Source organism: Eleutherodactylus coqui, chromosome 1, assembly GCF_035609145.1.
Source record: "Eleutherodactylus coqui strain aEleCoq1 chromosome 1, aEleCoq1.hap1, whole genome shotgun sequence".
In the NCBI taxonomy this organism is placed as follows: Eukaryota; Metazoa; Chordata; class Amphibia; order Anura; family Eleutherodactylidae; genus Eleutherodactylus; species Eleutherodactylus coqui.
In genome coordinates, this window is record NC_089837.1 from 521695699 (window position 1) to 521720419 (window position 24721).

Consider the following 24721-nt stretch of genomic DNA (forward strand, 5'->3'; position numbering starts at 1 on the left):
GGTCCGTGTATCTGCGCTAGGCCAGGAGGCTCGTATCACGGCGGCACTGCGAAGGGTATCGAAAGATATTAAACCAAAAAACGTTCAAAACATATTTTTATCTTATTTTCATAGAGTTAAATTAACATTTCAAAGCTGATGTCACACGGGTTTAAACGCATTTGCGCCACGTACTCGCACAATGGGTGTTGCGTATTTGCGTGCACAGGTACATGTTTTACTATACTTTTTGCGTGCAATTGAAAGTTCAAAAAATGACGCAACCACGTTCTCATTCATTGAAATGGACAAATAAGTTAGTTTAATATGTGCGATTTTTGGGCACAAATGCGCAGAAAAAGAGAGCATGCTGCATTTTATTGTATGAACGAAATGCGTGCGCAAAATACACACGTGATCGGACTGACACGGGCGTATTTGTGTGCGCAATACGCAGACTATAGAACATTGATTTCAATAGGTTTGTTCACATTTCCATATTTTGTGCGCACATTTAGGACGTGCAAAAAAAAGAACACGCTCTATTTTTCTGCGTACTTGTGCACCAAAGTTCCCCATAGAAGTCAATGGGGATCTGCAAATGTGCGCGCAATACGGGAGAAGATGTGTGACGCTCCGTTGCAAAAGAAACACATCTGGAACTGAATTTGGAGATGAATTGGCCATTTTAAATCGGCGTGTCTTTGCTTGCCGCACGCAAATGTACATGTCCTGTGGGCGCAAAGCACCGCAAAATACATTGATGCATGTGCAAAAAAGCATCATTCGTTACGCAAAAATTGCAGCACTCAGGCACGCGCAAATATGCACGGGTCCGTGTGAAGCCAGCCGGCATTTTCCTGTCAACAAGCCTTCCATGACTTCAGTAAGGTTGCGATTCTCTGGCGTGGCTTTCTGCGGCGTTAGAGGATCAGCGAGTGTTTCACATGGTTTTCATTGGGAAACCTCGCATCGCACTCGCGTGCGCCTCACTCGCCCCGCGGGGTGTTTTCCTGTCCGATGTGTTCCGAGGAAGGTGAAAGGATAGAACACGCCATTTACATATATGACTCCATTTAAATGAATGGGGTTCCTATTCGTACGAGATTTGAGCGCAGTTTTCTTGGCTGTGTGAGAGCGAACTAGATTCACACGAGCGTATTTGTACACGAAAAATTTCGTTTGCGCAAAAATATGCTATTTTTGTTCTCCAGCATATATTGAACTAATCAACTTAATTGCCCGTTTCAATACAAAAATTGCACGCACAAATATGCAATGCCTACCGCGTAAAAACGCGGCGCAAATATGTATACGCCCTTGGGAAGCCGACCTTAGCAGCGACATCTCTGGGTCACTACATATCCCCAAATGTTTACAAGTAATGCATGTGACTTCACAGTTGTTGGCGCACAGCGGCCCTGGGGCCCCAAACACGTCTCACACGGTGATCGTGCTGCTGAAGGTACCCGGGAATCAGAAATACACAGTTGCCCATAGCAACCAATCACATTGCAGCTTTCATTTTCCAAATGGCTTCTGAGGAATGGAAGCTGAAATCTTATTGGTTGCTATGGGCAACTGCTTGCCATCTCCCTCAGGGTGCTTTTAGGCCGTGATGGCGACACCTCTGGTTCGTGCGTTCGGCTGGAGCTTTGGCCTTAGGGGTTGTTCATTTCATTCTTATGAATAAAGCTAATTGAAAACCATGTGAAGCAGATGATGTGCTTGTATTTAGGCCCTTTCACACGAGTCACAATTACCCCGCGCCGACATTTCTACATGGCAATGTTTCCTCCCAGGCCTCATTCACACGGGCGTAAGCCATTTCTGTCTATGAACAATGCGGTTTTCTCTGCGCACATATATGCATTTGCGCATTTTTTTGTCCGTGTTGCACCCGTATTCAATGCGTTTATTCACGTACGCAAAAAAAAAAAAAAAATGTGATGCCAGTTTTGTTTCAACCTCCAGAAAATATAGTGAAAATGGATGCTAAGGCTCAGGCCCAGTTCACACGTTCTTATGCGTATTTGCGGAGCGAGCAACGCTTTTGTTGTGCGCACATTGGCGTAATCTGCTGTACTTTTTGCACCCGCAAGGCATGTTCATTCACTCTGCGGCAAACAAAGACGATTGAAATGGCTAAGTAGTTCCAGATGTGTTCTTTTTCCAACGGAATGACACAGCGTATCACGGGAAAAAAAATTACATGCTACATATTTCAAACACGCGCCGCAACGCCGGTTCCACGCGGCTTTTAAGTGACGGATTGGCCATCCCGTGTGGAAGAGATTTTTGCAAAATCTTGTCCACATGGCTTGGTAAACCCTGGGTGAGTGGCCGCATGCGGATGTGACGCAGCGAAATTCCGTGGCAAATCCACCCCGTGTGAACCCAGCCAAAGGCCTCCTGCAGACGGCTGAGTCGGATCCCGCTGCGAGAATTCTCGCAGTGGGATGTGAGCCATGCTCCTGCAGTGACTCCCGCGGCTCACCTCCCTTCCGGCGTCTCCTCCGCTCTGCCAGCACGTACGCAGAGCAGAGTCGGCACGTCAGCCGTGACGTTTCTGTGCGCGCCTCTGCAAGGCTCGCAGAGAAATAGGACATGCCGCGATTTGTTTACCACGCAAGCTTTCACGCAGTCATATCGTGACTGTCTGCATAGGATTGCATTATCTAATGCATTTACGACCGGGTAAGAGAAGAAAAAAATACGACCACAGCAGAATTGCTCTTTTTCTGCATTTATGCCTAAAACCGGCTTCACACAGATTAATTTGCAAGCACAAAATTTGCGCAATAGAACCCATTGATTGTAATCTGTTTGTTCACATGCTTGCATTTTGCGCGGATTTCCACGGTCTCCATTCCTTTATATAAAAGGAGCCCCCTGCTGCGAAAATCCGCAGTGAAATAGAACATCCCTTTTTTTTCCCGCTGCGAAATCCACATGTGCGCGATGGCAGGCAGAACGCTATTAGCTTTAATAGAAGCTTGCCACTGCGGAATTCATGTGCGGATTTCCCATGTGGGAAACGCTGTGCTAATCCGTCCGTGGGCATTCACCCTAAGGGTGCCCACCCACTGGCGTTTTTTTTCACTGCGAAATTCGCAGGTTTTTTTTTTCTGCAGGGGGTCTATGGGACTTGTAATGTAAAAATCGCGATCTCGCAAAATCGCGATTTTGCGCGATCGCGATTTTAGCTTTGCATGTCCCATAGCCCAAAGACATGCGAATTTCGCAGTAAAAAAACGCTAGTGGGTGGGCACCCTAACGGTAGAACACGCTCTATTTTCCTGCGTATTTGCGCACCAAAGCTCCCCATAAAAGTCAATAAGGGTGCGCAATACGCAAGGAGATTCGTGAAACGCTGCGTAATTACGCTGGAAAAAAGAACACAAACGTCTGGAACTAATTAGCCGTTTCAATCGCTGGGTTTGTTCGCCGCGCGCAAATGAACATATCCTGCGGGCAGAAAAAGTACAGTAAAATACGCCGATTTGCGTGCAAAAAAGCCTCATTCATAGTGCAAAAACATTGCGCTAAGGACTGTGCAATTGCGCTTACGTGAAGCTGGCCTAAATAACCATGAATATAAATTAGGCACTAATGTATATGCACCAAAAAAATGGCACCTACGTGAAGTACGACTCGTCTCGCGAAAAAAAACTAAATCTCATACGGCTCCGGCGAGCAAAAGAAAAATTTTGACCTCTGGAATGCGAGTAGGAAAAAAAAAAAAAAATTGTCCAGAAGGGGTTAATTCACGGAATTGCGTGTGGCGTTATTAGGTAAATGGCCCTAATTCGCACAATGGCTGCGTTACGTTTCACCCAAGATGTCCTGCAGCAGCGGCGGCGGTGACGGTGGCAGTCATTCGCTATTTATTATCAGACGCGATATAAATACCCCCCCCTTCTCTGCGCCTGCCGTGTTATAAATAGGCTGGTAGAGACCCTTGGAGCCTGCGGATCCTGTATCCTTTGCCAGGCGGGGGGCACTGTGCCCAAGAAGAGAGGAGCTCTCCCCTGCTAGCAGTCCTGGCGCCTCCCTCTATGGGACGGACAAGCAGCACTGTTGTTGTATATTACACTCCAGTATTACAGTCCGGGCAGCAGGCACTCTCAGGGCTCCAGCACACAGAGGTCAGAGGATTGCCACTGTGCCAGGAGGACTGCCAGCTGAAGGGCACAGGTCAGGAGCATGCATATGATTGTCATACCAGCTGCAGACATCTCCATGTGGAGGGAGGAGGGGAGGTGTTACTATTGGGGGGCCGGGGGACCACGCTGCTGCGCCTATATACAATGAATGCATAGACCTCCATTGTTCTTCCTGGGAGCTGCTTTTGTTACAGACCCTTCTGGTCACCGTTAACCCCTTACTGTCCATTCATTGTCATCCTTCTGTGGATTGCACTCCATAAAGAGCAATCGATGGGGGGAAAAAAAAGCGGTCGTTTGATCACCGCAGCGCCCCCACTTGGCAACATCTTGTAAGCGCAATAGGAGAATGCATTATTGCATCTGGGAACAGTGGGGTTGACAATGTAGGGTCAAATATGGCGAATGTAGTTCCGGGTAGTCGCAAACTCTGCAACATATGGTTGGAGACTACAAGTCACAGCAAACCATATACCAAGCCAGCGGCTAGACCAGTGCCAGGTTTGTACCCTACATAAGTCAGTTTGAGGGTAGTAGGTATTTTTAAGGGTTTTGTTTAAGGTACTGTTTATGGGGTTAATTGGTATTATTTTTTGCAAGGGGAAGCAGGCATCTGCTCAATGGGAAGGACCGGTAGATTATATATTTGTCCCATCCATGAGACATTATATATCTATCTATCTCAAACGACATCCCACCAATGGATTTCAATGGAAATATATAATACCACGGTTCACCTGTAGGAGCGCTGCAGAGAAACGGAACACTTGCGATTGGGTTCCTGCACAGATGAACACTGGGGGTCCCAGTAGCGGGACACCATGTGATCAATTTATGGCTCGGGTTTTTTTCCTAAGTGAGCAACCTCCTTAAAGGGCATCTGTCACTAGGGCAGTACCTTTAACATAAGGCGTCTATCAAGCCATAATCGAACTAAGCTTACATGGACATTTTCACCAACTAAATGCGCCCCTTAAAGGGGGTTATCCCAAAATAGACTTCTTTCACCTACCATAAGCCCTGTGTCCACCTCCTGTCGTCACTGCCGGCCCACTGCACCCACACACAGTGGCGGCCGTATATACATGGTGCCACTCCTTTCATTTCAATTGGGCTGATGGAAATAGCCAAGTTCAAGCACCCAGCTATCTCCAGCAGTGCCGTTCGAGATTAAGTGGTGTCACCATGGATGCTCGAGTGCTGCTCCATAGTGGGGTGCAATGAGCCTGCGGGTGAGAAGCAGAGAGGGGCATGGAACCCCCATTCTCAGAATTGGTGGGAGTCTCCACTGATCAGACTTTTATCACCTCTCCTATCAACAAGCCCCGATTAACAATGTAACAAATCGATCGGTGCTCATTTAGGGACCTTTTACATTGGGAAATTGTTGGGAAAGAACGGCCCCACTTACGATTGATTGTGTGGTCTTTGACGTCCATTATTGTCGCCAGTACATCCCCCGCTTACAGGAGTAGATGTGCTACCGGTTTAACCAAAATATACGGTCAGCGACAAACAAATGAATTATGGATTGTCGCATGATCGCTTGTCAGGTTTACACGGTGATTGATCGTTTGGCTGATAATCACCCTGTGTATAATGCCTATGACCTGCAACATTGTAACACTGATTAGAGGTGAAGGGTCTCGTTACAATAATGTGCTGATGAGTCGATTAAGGAGATTGGCGCTTGTCTGCCTGCCTTGGGATCATTCGTCGCCATAGAGTTGTCATTGGTCGGCTTAACATCTGTCCGTTTACACGGAATGATGTGCAGCCGACTAGTGAGCATTATTTAGCGTTGGCTTATTGGTCGGCCAATCGTTTGTCCTTTTACATGGCCCAAGGATCAGGCAAATACATTTTCAGGTGAATGTTCTTGCCATACAGAAAGTCCCTGACTTTCCTCTATCCGCACTGAAAGGAAGGAGAATTCTTTGCATTATGGTTTTTCCTGGCCATCAGCCACTGAAGTTCTCTCCCCGGTATGCCCCCGCCGCGGCCTCCGATGCCCCCTGAGATGGTTTCACATGCAGCATTTTTCATGGCATCGTTTCCAGTAATTTTTTACCTCTGTTTTATATTTGCTAAAGATACTGCAGCCAAATGTTTTATTAACACCTCTGGGGAGATAGGAAGCGTTCTACGAACCGGGCGGCTTTCTGTGGCATTACTCACCGACACCACGCACGGCTTGTGGTAGCTTTATTTCAGCACATTTTGGGCCGGTAGCGTTCTTTTAACATGTAGCATGCATGGTGTATGTTTTTTTTTTCCCATAGGCTTCTCTATAGGACTTGAAGAACGCCAGAAAAAAAAATACCAGCTATAAATGTAATAAATAGAGAAAAGGCTTGTTTAAAAAACGCAATGAAAAACACTTGCAATTTAGGGTGGCTGAAGGATACCTAAAGTGACTTAGAAGTTCCTTCAATGCCTGCTGCAAATGAATTCCATAGTGCCAGCCTTGGAATAACTCCAGCAGTGCCTACCAGAGGACCCCAGCGTGAAAACCACACTTGACCCCTCCACAGTGCCAGCCATGAATGCCCCCCAAAAGTGCATGTCATAGATGTCTCCCATAGCACCCGCCACAGAGGTCCTCCAGACTGCCAGCCACTCAGGTCCCCATAGTGGCAGCTATAGATGACCCCTGCAGATTCCCCCCAGAGTGCTAAGCCCCATCATAGCCTGTACAGATGTGCTAGCAATGTCATCTATATGGGGGCCTCCCATAACATCAGCCACGGATTTTCCCATAGAACCTACCACAGATGCCCCTAGAGTGAGACTGACCAGAGAGCCTGCCACATAGGTCCCCCATAGTGCCCACCACAGTTGCGCCTAGAGTGATGTCGACCAGACTGCATGCCACATAGATTCCCCATGGTGTCCACCACAGATGCCCCTAGAGTGGTTGCCAAAATCAGATATCCACCATAGTTTTAGCCAAAAATGCTTGCCACAAATGCAGTACCAGACCTCTAAGCTTATTACATAGATATGATACCAGAACCTAGCTTACTACATAGATATGATAACAGAACCTAGCTTAGTGCATAGATATAGTACCAGAACGCTAAGCTTATTACATAGATATGATACCAGAACAAAGCTTACTACAGAGATAAAGTACTAGAACTGAGCTTACCACAGAAGTATGATAATAGAACCTAGCTTACTGCATAAATACAATAAGAGAGCCAAGCTTACTTGATAGATAGGGTGGAAAGAATTAAGTTTACTACATAGATAGGTTACTAGATCTGAGTTTACTACATAGATATGTTAACAGAACGTAGCTTAGTGCATAGATACAGTACCAGAACTCTAAGCTTATTACATAGATACGATACCAGGACTAAGCTTACTACATATATACAGTCCTAGAACCAAGCTTACTATAGTCATAAAGTACTAGAACGGAGCCTACTACAAAGCTACAATAACAGAACCAAGCTTCCTGCATAGCTAGAAAAACATAACCAACTTCCTGCATAGATCCGGTACTAAAATTGAGTTTACTGCAGAAGTACGATAACAGAACCAAGCTTACTGCATAGATACAATAACAGAACCATGCTTACTACCTAGATACAGTAACAGAACCAAGTATACTGAATAAATATATGACCTGAACCTAGCTTAATACAGATACGGTACCAGGACCAAACCTACTATATTGGCATGGCACCAGTCATAGGCCAAAGATGGGCCTAAATAATTTAGAGACGTATGCCTCTTAATAAATTAGGCGCATTTCACTCCAGTGCAGATTATATCAAGACAGGAGGAAAAGCCTATCCTGATATTTACACATAGATAATGGATAAATGAATGGCCACTTATCTACCATGTGGCGGTTGGAGCAGGTGACACAGGAATGGGGGTGCGATGCGGACAGCAGGCTTATAAAATATATATAACAAATACACTTCTAGATGAAGCTTCTGCTAATAGATGAGCAATATGCGGTTATTCAGAAACGTTAGACAACCTAACTGAAGCATGTGCAGAACTGTACCGTGAGCGGGGGATGGTAACAATCTGTTATACATCACCAAGATCAGCAACACACCTCACTGTAGAACATGCGGTAGGACCACCCAGCGATGGCAATGGCAGTCACCTGAACACAGTCTGAAAGTATTGCAAGCGTTGTCCAATAATTTGTCCACAACTGGCGGATGGATATGTGTTCCTCTGGTGTCGGCTTGGACTTGTGTATTTTGACTGGCAGGTCTGCTTTAAGTCACTACCCGTGTGCACACGTTGGGCCTTTTCCTGAGGCCAACCTCACTTACTTATTTCCAGCCAGCAATGGCAGTCGCCCACAAGTGTTGTCCTATAACTTGTCCACAACTGGCAGATGGATATGTGTTCCTCTGGTGTCGGCTTGGACTTGTGTATTTTGACTGGCAGGTCTGCTTTAAGTCACTACCCGTGTGCACACGTTGGGCCTTTTCCTGAGGCCAACCTCACTTACATATTTCCAGCGTGTTTGGTGCTGCAATGTTAGCGACGTGTTAGGAGTACCCTGATTCACAGAGCTGCAGGACGATGTGAATCCTTTGTAGCAGTCTCTCTTGCTGTAGTCCTGCCGCTTTGTTCTCTCAGCGACATCGGTTCTAGCATGTTATGGAGCTGCGCTACTCATATACCGACTGCCTTCTTTCTTGTGCCACTGTCCCTCTCTAACAGGCACAGATTCTCCAGGACACATTCTCTATGGCATCCCAAGCCGACCCCTCACTGCTTTGGCAGCTCCTTCTCCCCGCAATGCAGTCTCTTTTAAGGCTCAGAGCCACTGGAAATGCTTGAAGCTCTCAATGATCTCAAGTCCTCCAGATCTCCCACCTGACCTCTGCAGACAATGGGAAGTCATATACAACACTACATAGAGAAATACACAAACTGCAGTAATGTATGGCGGCCAGTAGAGGCCGCTCTTATACCATCCAGATTACACAACTATAGGAACCATAACAGAGCTCAGTATAGCACAAACCTGAACCTGGGCTCCTTTCTTACAACTGTAACTGCTAGTAAATCCAGGAACTGTCACTGTACTAAGTTGCGCCCATCAGGTTTCTCTCTTGGTATATGGCCTATCAGAGGAACATGTATTGATTTACATATGTAGATATATTACATCATACCGTATTCTTGTTTCATGACATAGTCTGCAGATTGATACCAATGACACCCGGACGTGTAAGATCAGGAACTGGTAGCAGCTTGGATGGGTCCATCAACATGGGAGACAGGAGCAGGAGGCCCACTGTCCACTTTACACAGGCCAAATTGGTGGAACACAGGAGGAGTAGTAAAGAGAGGCCCTGTGCTGCGCAGGTGGAGGATACTTGGGCACTGTGTTCCTGTCTCACTGCTTTGAATTGCTGCCTGTTGAGCTATGTGACTCTACATATTAAAGCCTGACTTCTCTCATCTCATCTGCAGGCTTGCACAGGCTGACAGGCAGCACAACAGAGTAGTGTGATAGGGAAAGTGACTTATCTTCTGCAGTACCTTGGGATAGAGTTTCAGAGGCACATAGGGGAAGATCAGGCAACCAGCATGATTCACTGTGGCGAGCAGGCATACGGGCCCGGTTGCAATGGCGACCCCTGCAACCCCTATAGCTATGCCACTGCTGCAATAGATGCCCCTATAAGAATCCTGACTTGTTTACTTCGCATGCTTGGCATCCATACATGAAATACAGTAAGCGATGTATTTGCCTACATCAGTAACATTGCAATTCGTGGTTGCTTACCTGGGTTTTTCTTCAATTCAGCCATTTAGTTTGGCTGAATTGAAGAAAATCCGTATGAGCGGTGCAGTACTTTAGGCGGCACAGACAAAAGTCACTGCTAACCTTCCAAAATCAGTCATCTTGAAGGGGAAGTTGATCTGCTCCTATGTAAATCACATGAATAGGAGCTTTGCATGAGTTTTCCTGCATTTTGCATGTGCTTGTCATGGTGCTGATCAAGGACATTCCTATATGTGTCCGGATAAAGGTACTGTAGTGAACTCCATTCATTGTGTCATGGGAGAACAAGAAGGTTCAGTTGGATAAAGATGTAGAAATTGCACTAAATGAGATCCTGCATGTGCCCAAAATTAGGTGGAGAATTTGGAAAATAGTCTTTTTCTTGCCTGTATTACTTAGGTTACCATATGGGATACAGAATTGACTGACTCTTCCTAATTGCTGTGCTAGACTCAGCACGTCCATACATTGCATGCACAGCTTATTGATTCCAATAAGAATGGTGTAATGCTTTGCTTCCCCAGTGGAGGCACTGCAGGGAAACTCAACACTTGCTAATTACTTCGCTGATCTCAGGAGTGGGATACCCAGTGATGAGCTTATCATTGATAGGTCAAGGAATTGTCCATGGTTTGTCAGTCCCATAGTGCTACGGCACGTTGGTCACAAGCATTGGCGCCCTGGCCTATATGACTGAGCCTTAGGCACCAGTCGTCAATAAGAGACCATTTCCTGCCACTGCAGAAGTTCTCTTAGGAGTTGTATGTCGGGAACCCCTCAGTGTATGATGTTCCCTTCTTCTCTACCCTGCTCCTATGGTATTTGGACTGACTGGCCAACAACGTGATGTTTCCTCTAGCTGGTCAATCGCTCATAATGGAAGTGTATTTATTCTTGGCCTGCCTCTACATGACTGCTGGCTATTGGTTCGAGACGTGGTGCCATCCTTATCAGGGCAAATACTCCAATTTTGGTCAGGTTCTGCCACACCAAAATTGTTCAGGGATATATTTGTCCCTTATGGACAAGGATAATGTCTAGGTGAGATATATCGGTGACGTCCATGATGGGTGCCATTTTCTGCGGCTCGCATGAACGGGACACATAGACTTTTAAAGGTGTACTTGCTCGACCACGGCTCCTTTTAAGCTCGTTTATCACCACATTAATTAGAATCAAGTGGGAGGAGGAGAGAAAGGGTGCAGGCAGGTATTTAAGAAACTTCAGTTAGCCCTAAGTCATGGAACTAGTATGACTCTGAAGTTTTTGCATTCTTTACAGTTCAAGCAGAGCCACATTTACAATTGGTGCCCCAGGCACTCGGACATCATATGCCCAAATTAATGCATCAATGTGATTACAACAATTTTCTGATCCATTTGCACTGGAAAAAAAAATAGTATTGGGTATACTGCAGTTGCAAAAAACAAACAAATGAACCCTTTGGCATAACCTGGATATCTGCGTTAATAAAAAGGAGTTAAAAAAAAAAATATCTGTACTGCGAATGTCCAACGTCGAGCCATGCGGACCATCCACAGTACAGAAGAAGAAACTGTAACGTCAGGTTACTGTAACTGTAACGTAAGGCCTGGCACAGGGTCTGATTCCACTGCGGGCTCCCACATGCAGAATCCGACTTGTGCATGTGCAGGCGGCCTTAATGACTTCTCCAAGAGCTATTTCCCAAAAGATGTTTTAATTAAGGCAATGAAATTGGCAGTGCGGGTATCACAGGTGCTTTGTCCATTAAATAAGGCACACAAAGCCTGGTTACTGACAGATCTGTTCTTCTTAAAAAAAGACTGGTTAGTGTGAGCCAGGCTTCATTGTAAACAACTTTCAGAAGACGTGTTATAGAGATGCAGGAAGCTGAAAAAGGCTACAAAAGCTAAAGACCTAGGTGTACATCAATCCCTGGTTATTATCTACAGATGGAGGACATTCAGGACTGTTCTTCTCTCCCGAGGAGCATCCTGTTATACAACTTGAAGAGTGCAGCAGGCAATGTTGAAAGTGGGAAGAAAGAAGTCAGGAGGAACAGCAGAGGACCTATAGAAGACTCTACCAACTGTAGAAACCTCTGTTGATGTGTCCTCTATTACAGAAACACCAACCAAGAATGGTGATGTTAGAAGGACACCACGAAGGAAGCCATTGCTAGCCAAAAATAACATTGTGATTTGTCTCAGATTTACCGAAGACCATCTGGATGCTTCTGGGGAATGTTCAATGAGACAAAAGAGTAACAAGCGCACACTGTTGTGTGCGGAGGAAAAAGAACACCTCACACCAACACCAAAACGGCATCCAACTGTGGAGCTATGGTGGAGGGGACATTAGAGTTTAAAGCTACGGTGGATGGGATATCATGGTTTGGGGCCATGGAGGGTGGATATCATAATTTGGGACCATGGTGGAGAGCATTATCCTTTGGGGATGATTTACTCCTTAGGGCCGGGACCACTTGTGATCACTGAGGAAACAATAAATTCTATGATGGATCAGAACATCTTACAGGAGGACGTGTAGAGCAGCCCTCCAGGAACTCAAGATGAAGAGACGTTGGGTGATGCAACAAGACAACAACCCAAAGCTCACACAAAAAAAACAACTAGATTGGCTGAAAAGATTTATATTTTGGAATGGCCAGATCAAATTCCTCACCTTAACCATATAGGGATGCTGTGTCTTGACCTGAAGAGTGCTGTGCACACAAGGCATCTCAGAAATGTTGATGATGTGAAACAGATTTGCAAGGAGGAAGGTTCAAAATTCCACCTCAACGTTGCATAAATCTTATTTGCAGCTATAGGAAAGATTTGGTGGAGGTGATTGCTGCTAAAGGCTTCACTTTTTCTACCTGCACTGCGGATAAAAGACATGATCGGTACAGCTGTCTGTGTGCTATTAGTTACATTGTGTTTGTCTGTAATTGTGGCTTAGATATAATCAGATCACATTTTATTATTATCAAAGCAAAAAAACCAGGTATGGCCAAAGGGTCTACTTAAACTTTTTTGTAACCGTGTATGTATGAAGGACAGCCACGCTCCAGCCCAACATCAACGGGTTTTTTTATTTGTGTTGTGTAAATATTTTCCACCCTTTTTATCTTAGACCTTGTGACATGAGTGGCCTGGTGAGACCTGGCATTGTTCAGTAGTGCTGGACTAATTCCTTAACAGGCATGCTCTGTGTTGGGGAGTGTAAGGCACACAAGTGCGCGGTCGCATTGCTCAGCAGATATGTCAGCGCTCCACGCTGCATGGCTCGCCTATATGTAAATAATAGCACCACCACCCAAGCCACCTCATAATGGCTTCTCGGACTCAAATACTAACGGCCATACAATGTCAACAAAACAGTGATACAGTGCTCCAAATTTACCAGCTTGAAGTCATAATGAGGTCTAGATGGTCATATAGTGCCCAAATATAAATAATACCGCCAAACCTGCGCACTCAGTACTTGCATGCAAACTTACATTTGCACATCTATACAAAGAGGCGCACATATGCAAAAGGGGGCATCATTGTTATGTTTTCACTGTTTTATTTGATGATGCTGTTATGTATATGTGTGCTATAGTACACCTTTATTGTGCCACTGGGGGGGGGGTTCACGAAATAGTGAGCTCCAATCATGTGACCTCTGACCATTTTCTGGGAGGAGGGAATTCAGTAGGGAGAAAGCGAGCTGGACGGTACTGGAGTTCCTGAGGAAGCAAGCACTGAGCTCCAAATTGTTAAGCCCAATGGACTAGATAGGAGTTGGACTGTATCAGTTAACCCTATGAGTGACATCTTTTTACACACTGCTGCAAAGTCGGACCCTGCTGTTATTCCAGACCGCCTTGCGCATGCAAAGGTAACCAGAACTGGTAGGACTCTTCGTTCACTTATGTCTCAGTTCGTGGACTCCAAGACTTTGTTGATAATACCTGGTAATGGGAACTTAAAAGAAACTTTACCTTCCTGAGATATAAGAGTTAAAAGGAAACCTATTGACCCGATTCGGCCTGGTTTACCCCATTTTCTTGTTAGTACAATTACATAAGCATTACGATGTCTGGATACAAGAGCTTTCCTTGACAGCTACGGTGGGTGCCCATGGAGCCAGCATCGGGAGCCAGTATCCCACCAAGCCCTGACCCATCATGGCTGGATGCCAGGCACTAGGGATTGCCGTCTCTGCTCCCCACCTAGGTGGATAAGAGCACCATGACCCCCACTCTGGTGAAGACCCTGACTCAAACGGAGGCAAGTGTTTCCCCATCAGCCGAAGTGGCCCAAGCAATTGCAGGAGACAGTGGACTAACCCGACCCTTAACCCGGTCTTTCCATTCACACACATATATGCATTTATATACTACATGTACTCAGAAACATACATATGTACCCATACTACATATGTGCACACAGGTGTAGTACAAGTAGCTCAGTAGATGGTTAGGAGAAGTAGGCACTGGGCTACCCAGAGGTAGGTAGTTCCTGTTGCCACTGCCATAAGACAGCTAACAAGCCCAAGACATTATTTATGCCACCACAGTTTTGCCACCAAGACTCCTGCCCATGACTGCCTTGTGCCAATCCAGCCCGTAATTGGAAAATTCTCCTAATTTGCAAAACATAAATTCCGTGGTTGTGATTCTATTACATCTGCGCATCTTGCCAAAGACTTCAATCAAAACCACACAATCCATCGGAAGAGAGGTGTTTGCAACAGAAAAAATTAGCCTCCAAAAATTATGCCATGGCTTAAATTCTCTATGTTCAAAGGGGAAATTGCAGATTTTAAGTAAATGTGATGAAAATGGATGTGATGTTTGGGGAAAGGGGGTGGAGCCTCGAAGATGGAGAAGTGCAGTTTGTAAGTTTTATTGTACAGTGTCGGTCATATAAACGGTACGGTGTTAGCCAGTAGAGCAAAGTGTGATTGTTCCCTGTGGGAGAAACCAAGTAATCTTGTAGATATGATAGCTTTTAATGGCCACAAAAATACACGATGTTATAGCGAGCTTTTGGGTGGTTATTATCGACCCTTTATCAGGCTAGGAAGAGTCTATAGTAACCACCTGAAAGCTCGCTATAACATCGTGTATTTTTGTTAGCCATTAAAAGGTATATCTACTTGAATATACTTGGATTCTCCCACGGAGAACAATCACACTGTCATATGTATGCTACTGTAGCACATACGCCAGTTGATCATTTTATTGTAGACCCTGGTTCTTTCATAACTGGCGCTTCCCCTGTATGGAAATTCTCCCCGTGACCCCGGAGTGCAGCATAAAATCACGTGACAAGTTTCTGTGGATCAGTTTCAGTGTGAATCTACATTAGATGAGAAAATCCAGCGATCGGAGTGACCTCCAACGAGGCCGGTCATCGGGGGTAGACTAGCCGGGGTCTCACTGCCAACCATGGGAGGTTTTCTCGTGTAACGGTGAAGAGAGTATACGAGAATGGCGTCATCTAGGAAAACATCCAGTGAGAGGGGATCCTGTGGACAGAAACAACCCGAGAGGAGTTAGAGGAGGATGTCAGGAGTCATTCTGAAGAACAGGGGCTGCACAGTCAGAAGCAGCCGAATACAATGCTGGTGCTCCAAATAACATGTCTGAATATACAACTCACCGCTGTTTAGCATGGATGGAATATAACAGACGACCAGTTCCAGCGCCATTGTGTTTAAGAGAAACAGAAACGCAAGACTCCAGCGGGCAAAACAGCACAAAACTTGTATCACTGAGCAGCGGAAAAACATCTCCTGGTCAGATGGATCCAGATTTCTGTTGCCCCGTGCTGATAGGAGTCAGAATTTGGCACAAGCAGCATGAATCGCTGAGCCCTTCCTATCAGCTGGTCAGAACATGTCAGCACCGCCATCTAATCTGCAGCAACTACAAGAAGCTTCCTGTCCGCAGGGGCCGATATTCCCGCAGAACCCTTTCATCACCTGGTGGAATCTATGCCATAACAAATTGCTGCAGTTCCAACGCGCAAATGAATGGGGGTACTAGTAACATAGCCATTGAGTGCAGTATAATGCAGGAAATATTCCTGTAGTATGTAAAATACAGGACCTTCAGAGTCCAACAGTGCTGCCATGTAGCATAGATGCCTTCACTGCCAATCAAGATGCCCATAGTATGAGTCACACCGCCCCAGCCAGCCATGTTGCCCCAAGGATCAGCCATGCTGTGCTCCATAATCCTACTTTTAGATGCCCATGCTGCCAGTTGAAGTGATCTGTGATAGATTGCTTTACTCAGCCTGGTACCTGGGTCAGTGCCAGTAATCCGGTACTAAGCTAGTAAGATTGAACATTTCATTATGTCACATAAGAAATAATTGGCCAATTGTTGGCGCCGTAATAACAGTGGTGATATCCCGCAACCATGAGGAATTGTAAAGAATGTCCTGCCTGCTAATAGGAGGCGCTGTTGAGGCATTGTTCCATTTGCATATTTCCCAGAGGAGCATGCATAGTCTTCTAAGTCTTCTCACTAGGTACTCTCCCTAAAGAGAAACTGTACCCATCCCAGGCCTCTCGAGGCACCGCAAAATTAGCAAATGCAACTAAGTCATAGGTGCCTAGGGGCATAGCTAGAGGGGGTGAAGAGTTAGGAGTCACATGGTAGGTGAGGGTGTTGGTGCAAGACCTGCAGCTTTAGTTAGGGCTCAGATGGGGCCCTTCACCTGGTGGGTAGACATATGCTTGGCCACGTAGTCCAGGAAGGGCGGGTTGCGGTGTGGACCAGCACTAGGAGATGGGCATTACTTTTTTCTTGATGCCCTTTATGGACTCTTTAGACCTTCGCAAATATGTTCATGAGCTTCTTGTAAGAGGAGTTCGAATATTGGTGGATCTTTCTTGCATCTAGTACCTCTACCAAAGCCAAAAAACTAAAATTTCAAGGTCCAGGCCACCATTGCAGAGCACCAAGAAGTCTTTCTTTCAGGTGGAGAACTTCAACGTCGGAACTCCATCAATGACACATGTAGAAGATGTTACTGAATCTAATGTGTTCTTTCTTCAAAAGCAGAGGCTAGTGGGTGCAGAGTATGCGGATGCACCTCGGTCCTGAGCCTTAAAGGAGATGTCCCGCGCCGAAACGGGTTTTTTTTTTTTTTAAACCCCCCCCCCGTTCGGCGCGAGACAACCCCGATGCAGGGGTTAAAAAAACCACCCGCACAGCGCTTACCTGAATCCCGGCGGTCCGGTGACTTCAATACTTACCGCTGAAGATGGCCGCCGGGATCTTCTACCTTCGTGGACCGCAGCTCTTCTGTGCGGTCCACTGCCGATTCCAGCCTCCTGATTGGCTGGAATCGGCACGTGACGGGGCGGAGCTACACGGAGCCGCTCTCTGGCACGAGCGGCTCCATAGAAGACTGCTGAAGACCCGGACTGCGCAAGCGCGGCTAATTTGGCCATCGGAGGCCAAAAATTAGTCGGCTCCATGGGAACGAGGACGCTAGCAACGGAGCAGGTAAGTAAAAAACTTTTTATAACTTCTGTATGGCTCATAATTAATGCACAATGTACATTACAAAGTGCATTATTATGGCCATACAGAAGTGTATAGACCCACTTGCTGCCTCGGGACAACCCCTTTAAGGGGCGCATATGGTCTCCCTTCCCCTATATAAGTAGATCAATACTTTGAATGTTGCATTATACACTCATTGTGAAGAAAAAAAAAATCAAGCACCCAGAAGTTGTCGGATGGATGAAACTTTCTCTCTGACATTAATATAAATAAATGATTACAATATCAGAGCAAAAGGGTCATTTACTGTGCAGAACCGACCCCTTGTAGGGAGGCCCTAGTACCCTGTTGTATCGCCTCTAGCTTGGATACAAGATGTGATACGGGCAGGCATGGAGGCTCTAGTACCCTGTTGTACCGCCTCTAGCCCAAGCTAGAGGTGGTACAACAGGGTATCTTGTATCCAAATACAAGATCTGATATGGGAGGGCATGAAGGCTCTAGTACCCTGCTGTACCGCCTCTAGCTTGGATACAAGATGTGATACGGGCAGGCATGCAGGCTATAGTATCTTGTTGTACCGCCTCTAGCTTGGATACAAGAGGTGATACGGACGGGCATGGAGGATCTAGTACCCTGTTGCATCACCTCTAGCTTGGATACAAGATGTGATACAGGCAGACATGGAGGCTCTAGTACCCTGTTATACCGTCTCTAGCTTGGATACAAGATGTGATACAGGCAGACATGGAGCTCTAGTACCCTGTTATACCGCCTCTAGCTTGGATACAAGATGTGATACAGGCAGGAATGGAGGCTCTAGTATCCTCTTGCACCACCTCTAGCTTGGATACAAGATGTGATACGGGCGGGCATGGAGGCTCTAGTATCCTGTTGTACCGCCTCTAGCTTGGATACAAGATTTGATATGGACGGGCAAGGAGGCTCTAGTACCCTGTTGTACCGCCTCTAGCTTGGATACAAATTGTGATTTGGGCGGGCATGGAGGCAAATAGGTTCTGTATGAAATTGTTGTGGAAACCAAATCGGCTCCTCTAATTTTACTGTCTGTTCCAAATTGGTTCCAAATCAGAGAAAACGTGCACGGGAAGAAACTGACGATGAGACGGTGCTGTATCAGAGCTAATGTGCTTCTGGTCTATATGGAAAGTAACAGAGCTTCTTCACAGACAGTGGATTGCATCACAAAATAGGAGCGTGCAAAAAAAAGCAATGTGTTCACACCAGATTGGTCACATACATATATGGGTGTGTTTGCATAGTCTGATAGAAGAAACACAGAGAATTGCATAGATATATATTCTCCCACAACAGTATCCTGCAGCATATTGCTCCACACTGGCTGTATGATCCTCTAGATCTTGTAAACCCATAGGCTGTTGCAGTCGGCATCCCAGATGGTCCCATATATGCTCTACTGGTGATAAATCTGGTGACCAGCAGCCACAGAAGTGTGACAATGTTGTGGGGGCTCCTGTGACCCCCTTGTGTGTGCGGCTGAGCATTATCCTGCTGGAAGCTGCCATGAGAGGAACACATGTGGCTGCAGGATGTCCTGAACATATGGCTGAGCTGTCATTGTCCCTCCTACCACTACTAGGGAGGACCAGCTGCTGTATGTGATGTCCCCCAGACCATCACACCAACAGGGGGCAGTGTGCCACTCTACAACAAAGGCAGGAGGTCTCCAGACACGAACACGGCTGTTGTCCGCGCCCAAACTAAACCTGGATTCATGACAGAACAAAAACCCAGTTCCGTTCTGTAGTGTCCAGTTTCATCGTTCATGACATCACTGCAAATGGAGGCGACGGTGGGTATTAGAGGCCGTACATGTAAAGGGGGCGACGGTGGGTGTCAGAGGCCATACATGTAATAGGAGGGGCACCGTGAGACCAAATGTCCTTCAGCCAAGCCACTGGAAATGGCACCACCTGTGACTGGATAGCGGACAACGTAACAGTTGGAGCTGCTAGTGCTTGTTGGATGATCAGACGCTTTTCTCTACTGGTGGTCTGTAGGGGGCATCCTGAGCCCGGTCAACTTGTGTGCTCTCACATATCCACTGGTCCCAACACCTCCTAACAGTCTGGTCAGACGCTCCTCTCTACTGCTGGTCTTTCGGGGGTCCTAAGCCCGTTCACCTTGTGGGCCGCAAACCATCTGGTCCCAACACCCCCTAACAGTCTGGTCACAAGATCCTCTCTACTGGTGGTCTGTAGGGGGCGTCCTGAGCCCGGTCACCTTGTGTGCCCTCACACATCCACTGATCCCAACACCTCCTAACAGTCTGGTCAGATGCTCCTCTCTACTGATGGTCTGTAGGGGATCCTGAGCCCGGTCACCTTGTGTACCATCACACATCCACTAGCCCCAACACCTCTTAATCGGCTGGTCAGACACTGCTGTATACATGTGGACTGCAGGGGGCTCCCTGAGCCCAGTCTCCCTGTGTGCTCTCACACATCCACTGGTCCCAACACTTCCTAACAGTCTGGTCAGTATGGCCGGTGGGGGACAATTCATCAATTCGACCATCCAGCTTCTCACATCCCAATAATGCGCCCCTCTCAGACTCTGGTAACGGGGTGAAATCTCTTCTGTGCATCGTAAAGGCGTCTAGTGGTCAACAAGCTCTACACAAGTGGAAGAAGAGGTCTTTATGTAGTGGCCCAGAGTTAGGGGTCCTCTCCAGCACCTCAAAATACATGTAATATGTTTGTCTTGTATGTGGTATGAATCAGATTTATGTGTATTGAATGTCTGCAGGCACGAATGGTTTAATGTCTGGTCATGTCTGGAAAATGTATTGTTTTGTCCTGTGTGTTATAAGTGTAATCACGTGGGAGCCCAGTAGTTCTAGGAGTTCTGGGAGTGCTAGGGATGCCAGCCAGAGAAAGAAGCCAGCAAGGTTCAGAGAGGAGAGCTAGCAAAAGAAGGGAGACATGGAGGTGGCCCAGTGGTGGTCTGCTGTTCCCACTTGGGCCTAACTTTCCTGAGACACTCCCCATACCAACTAGCTACCAAAATGTGCACGAGCCCGGACCCAGTAAAGCCATGCAAGAACTGAGCGAGAGAGAGAATTGCCATGAGAGTGAGTTTCTGCAGATAACTAGGACTGCAGATGTGCAAGTAACCCCGTAAATCCTCCCTGTTTCACCACTGTAAGAACTGTTTTGTTATTTTGTTATCATCGTTGAAGTAAACGGACAGAACCGAATGTTCCCGGTTCTTGTTCAGAAAATACACTCTGTGTGCAGGGACTACTTTATTCATCTTAAAGGGGTTGTCCCGTGAAACAAAGTGGGGGTATACACTTCTGTATGGCCATATTAATGCACTTTGTAATGTACATCGTGCATTAATTATGAGCCATACAGAAGTTATTCACTTACTTGTTCCGTTGCTAGCGTCCTCGTCTCCATGGTGCCGTCTAATTTTCAGCGTCTAATCGCCCGATTAGACACGCTTGCGCAGTCCGGTCTTCTCCCTTCTGAATGGGGCCGCTCCTGCCGGAGAGCTGCTCCTCGTAGCTCCGCCCCGTCACGTGTGCCGATTCCAGCCAATCAGGAGGCTGGAATCGGCAATGAAACGCACAGAGCCCACGGTGCACCATGGGAGAAGACCTGCGGTCCACCGTAGGTGAAGATCCCGGCGTCCATCTTAGCAAGGTAAGTAAGAAGTCACCGGAGCGCGGGGATTCGGGTAAGTACTATCCGTTTGTTTTTTTTTACCCCTTCATCGGGTTTGTCTCGCGCCGAACGGGGGGGCTATTGAAAAAAGAAAAAACCCGTTTCGGCGCGGGACAACCCCTTTAAGGATTCACCGCAGAGGATGAAACGTTGGTGTCACGAGTGACAAACTGGACTTCAGGTAACTACTGGTTACTATTTGTGATTTCCCCCTGTGGGTAACGAGGTCGGGTCCCGAGCTAAGCTTAGGGAGGAGACGGTAGAGCCCCATGACAAGGCATTTCTCTACCCCTCTGTCTCCTCATCTGACGGCCTGCTCCTTGGACGCTGCAACTACACACAAGGAGCGTCTGCGAGCCTTTTATAGGCCAAGGGGGGAACCACATTTAGGGTCTCAGGAGACAAGACCGTTCATCTTATCACACCACAACTTTCATCATTTACATATTTGCCTGAGATGGGACTGCAGGACGAGTTTTGCAGCACTATGACAACTTCTTCTAGGAGGGGGATCGTTTTTCTTTGACAAAGAGTATAGCTGGGGGCCCCGTTACAGCTTTTGCATTGGGGCCCAGCAGCTTCAAGTTACATCTCAACCTTAAAGCAATGGTGAGCAGTGAACCCTGCACCCTCACAGACCCCCAATGCAATCTCCGCTATAACATATATAACCCACCAGCAGCTACAAACAATAGAGCAGGCCACAAAAACATGTACTATGTCATTACATGGAGCAAAAACTAGAACCAAGGCGATAGTGGCCAGCATGCTAGACAATACCACAGCCAAGCCTGAGATAGTCTGGTGCACAACTACTTGTACTTTCCTCCTTTTTGCATCCTTCCGAAACTGTAAAGGGTTAAAACTAAGAGTTTGGAGCCCTGTATACAATAACTGCCTATCATCCAGCTGAAAAGGACACTTGAGAGAAGTTCTGTGCTCTGCTGTAAATCGAACTGCTCTCAGCCAATCATTATCATAGTTGTGTTCACAGCCATGCTGATTGGCTGAGAGCATGTGATAGAAAGGGTACTGCTCACAGTTATTCTCCCAAGTGTCATTTTCAGCTGGATGCCAGGCACAGTATATAACCCCTTGTAAAGGCGTACCAAAGCAGCTAAGTCCCAATGCAAAATCTATAACAGGCCCCACCTACCAAATAGCATTTATAATACTGGAGGTGCATCTGGTACTCTGCACACCTATAGCCACACCTCTGGTTTGGGCTGTGACATAGCATGGTACTAAAAATCAGCAAACTGTACGTATGTCCCTCTATCACCATAATGTGATATGTCTTCATGTTCGCTACGCTTGAACTCGCTTCAATCACTGCTAGGCTTCCAGAAATCGTTCGTATTATATATATATCGGATGTGTAATGTTACCAGCTGCTGTAATTGTATCTCATGGGGAGCTAAAAATGTAGAATTGTGCAACTTCCTTATGAACACCAAAAGTCCCTCTGTCACCATGCAGGATAAGGCTGAGCATGAAGTTGTGTCCTGGTGAGGAGCGTCTTTTCAGATTTGGCATTTAGGCTCAAGTAGTTAAAGTTATACCTCTGAGAGGCTTCGGCTCTGATGTTATACGCTGTAGTATGGGAGGTGGGGTATGCTTTTATGTAGACCATGCAAAATAGGGAGAAATGTGAAATTCAGTCAAGCTAGTTTAGCAGCATCTATGGTATTACTGCTCTAGTGTAAAGAATCTACAGGATATCACATGACGGTACAGGAGCATGGGGTTTAATAATAATTCATTATCTTTATTCCCTCAGCAATTTCACCTAAAATATTCTAGGACATATACAGACAAACTTAGGAGGCAGTATTATAGTAGTTATATTCTTGTACATAGGGGGCAGTATTATAGTAGTTATATTCTTGTACATAGGAGCAGTATTATAGTAGTTATATTCTTGTACATGGGGGCAGTATTATAGTAGTTATATTCTTGTACATAGAGGGCAGTATTATAGTAGTTATATTCTTGTATATAGGGGCAGTATTATAGTAGTTATATTCTTGTACATAGGGGCAGTATTATAGTAGTTATATTCTTGTACATGGGGCAGTATTATAGTAGTTATATTCTTGTACATAGGGGGCAGTATTATAGTAGTTATAGTCTTGTACATAGCGGGCAGTATTATAGTAGTTATATTCTTGTACATAGGGGCAGTATTATAGTAGTTATATTCTTGTACATAGGGGGCAGTATTATAGTAGTTATATTCTTGTACATAGGGGGCAGTATTATAGTAGTTATATTCTTGTACATAGGGGGCAGTATTATAGTAGTTATGTTCTTGTACATAGGGAGCAGCATTATAGTAGTTATATTCTTGTACATAGGGAGCAGTATTATAGTAGTTATATTCTTGTACATAGGGGGCAGTATTATAGTAGTTATATTCTTGTACATAGGGGCAGTATTATAGTAGTTATATTCTTGTACATAGGGGCAGTATTATAGTAGTTATATTCTTGTACATAGGGGCAGTATTATAGTAGTTATATTCTTGTACACAGGGGCAGTATTATAGTAGTTATATTCTTGTACATGGGGGCAGTATTATAGTAGTTATATTCTTGTACATAGGGGCAGTATTATAGTAGTTATATTCTTGTACATAGGGGGCAGTATTATAGTAGTTATATTCTTGTACATAGGGGGCAGTATTATAGTAGTTATATTCTTGTACATAGGGGGCAGTATTATAGTAGTTATATTCTTGTACATAGGGGGCAGTATTATAGTAGTTATATTCTTGTATATAGGGGCAGTATTATAGTAGTTATATTCTTGTATATAGGGGCAGTATTATAGTAGTTATATTCTTGTACATAGGAGGCAGTATTATAGTAGTTATATTCTTGTACATAGGTGGCAGTATTATAGTAGTTATATTCTTGTACATAGGAGCAGTATTATAGTAGTTATATTCTTGTACATAGGGGGGCAGTATTATAGTAGTTATATTCTTGTACATAGGAGCAGTATTATAGTAGTTATATTCTTGTACATAGGGGGCAGTATTATAGTAGTTCTATTCTTGTACATAGGGGGCAGTATTATAGTAGTTCTATTCTTGTACATAGGGGGCAGTATTATAGTAGTTATATTCTTGTACATAGAGGACAGTATTATAGTAGTTATATTCTTGTACATAGAGGACAGTATTATAGTAGTTATATTCTTGTACATAGGAGCCAGTATTATAGTAGTTATATTCTTGTACATAGGGGGCAGTATTATAGTAGTTATGTTCTTGTACATAGGGAGCAGCATTATAGTAGTTATATTCTTGTACATAGGGAGCAGTATTATAGTAGTTATATTCTTGTACATAGGGGGCAGTATTATAGTAGTTATATTCTTGTACATAGGGGGCAGTATCATAGTAGTTCTATTCTTGTACATAGGGGGCAGTATTATAGTAGTTATATTCTTGTACATAGAGGACAGTATTATAGTAGTTATATTCTTGTACATAGGGGCAGTATCATAGTAGTTATATTCTTGTACATGGAGAGCGGTATTATAGTAGTTATATACTTGTACATAGGGGCAGTATTATAGTAGT

At 45.4% G+C, this 24721-nt stretch overlaps 1 protein-coding gene across 2 annotated transcripts in view; it reads left to right on the forward strand.

Moving 5' to 3' along the window:
- Window positions 1-24721, forward strand: part of GDPD4 (glycerophosphodiester phosphodiesterase domain containing 4) — a 92482-nt gene that overhangs the window by 13337 nt on the left and 54424 nt on the right. Inside the window, exon 1 of one of the 2 annotated variants that reach the window (XM_066588270.1) lies at window positions 4091-4176. The exons of the other annotated variant lie outside the window; for it this stretch is intronic. The gene's annotated coding sequence lies outside the window, so the exon portion shown is untranslated. Of the gene's footprint in view, window positions 1-4090; window positions 4177-24721 lie in introns of those variants that run through there. 2 annotated transcript variants of the gene reach the window in all.